We start from the raw sequence: 1,499 nt of genomic DNA, 5'->3' as shown, positions 1-1,499 counted from the left end.
AATAATAGCTAACATCTGGAAACAACCCAAGTGCCCATCAGTTGATGAATGGATTAAAAAGTTCTGATATATTTTTATCATGGAATACTATGCAGCAGTAAAAAGGAAGAATCTCTTACCCTTTAAGATAGCATGGAGGGACCTGGATAATATTATGCTAAATGATATAAGTCAGTCAGAGAAAGACAAGTATCACATGATTTCACTCATATGTGGAATCTAAATAACAAAATAAACTAATAAATGGAGTGGATCCAGAGACATAGAAGCATGGAACAGAGTGCAAAACCTCAGAGTGAAGGCAGGGAAGGGTGGGTAGGTGGGAGGTAATCAATCAAGGACCTTGTATGCATATATGCATGGCCCAGGGCCACAGACAATGGGGTTGTGAGGGCCTGGGGCAAGGCAGCAGGGGGTGGGGGTGGGGGTGGGGTCAATGGGGAAAAGAAGGTGACATATGTAATACTTTCAACAATAAAGATTTTTTTTTAAGGGAAGACATCCAATATGGTACTTTCTCTATTTTGGAGTCAGATCTTCACGTTCTTTTTAATAAAAAGAGTTAAAAAGTTAAAAAGATCTCTGGGGGTGAAGCCCAGGAGTCTGCATTTTAACCCTGTCTTCGGGGTTCCTGGTGCAGAAGGAAGCTTTGAAGACTCCTGTTCTGCCCCTGGGCTTCTTGTTCCCACTCAAGTGGGTTCTGGTATTAAAAGCACAGTTCTCTCTCTCTTTTTTAAAAAAAATTTTAGAGAGAGGAAGGGAGGGAGGGGGAGAGAGAGAGAGAGAGAGAGAGACATCCATCAGTTTTCTCCCGCTGGCGCCCCAACCGGTGATTGAACCTGCAACCTGCCTTGACCAGGAATCGAAACTGCCACCTTTGGGTGTGCCAGATAACACTCCAAACACCGGAGCCACACCCAGGTCAGAGCAAAAACACATTTCTTTTCAGTTTGCCAACAGCATTTGGACAGGCTACGTTTTTTCTGGGGTTGTCTACATCTGTACTGCTCAATACAGAAGCCACCAGCCACATGTGGCTGGTCCCAAATTTTGTCCTGTAGGTGTAAAAGAGACACCAGATTGCAAAGACAGCACTGGGGGGAGAGGGGGGCAGGAGTAGAATATCCCATCAATAAGTGTATATTGATTACATGGTGAAATATGATATTTCGGATATATTGGGTTAAATAACATTTATTCAAACAGATTTGTTTCTTCTTTTGTAAGATAGCTACTAGACATTTTAAAATCACATATGTGGCTCATATTATGTTTCTATCTAACAGCTTAACTCTAGGGCTTTGCTACTCAAAATGTAGTCCCCTGACCAGCAGCCGAAGTGTCCTCTGGGAGCTTGTTAGAAATGTAGGGTTGAGCCGGTTTAGGAGTAGAGTCAGACTCTGCATTTGCCGGAGATCCTCCGCTCTGCCTGCCTCTCAGGCTCGCTCTCACCTTTGACCTTTTGCACTGTCTGAAACCCTGTGCCTCAGAGAGGCTCA

This window comes from Myotis davidii, unplaced genomic scaffold (genome assembly GCF_000327345.1).
Source record: "Myotis davidii unplaced genomic scaffold, ASM32734v1 scaffold189, whole genome shotgun sequence".
NCBI classification, from domain to species: domain Eukaryota; kingdom Metazoa; phylum Chordata; class Mammalia; order Chiroptera; family Vespertilionidae; genus Myotis; species Myotis davidii.
This window is presented reverse-complemented; position numbering follows the sequence as displayed.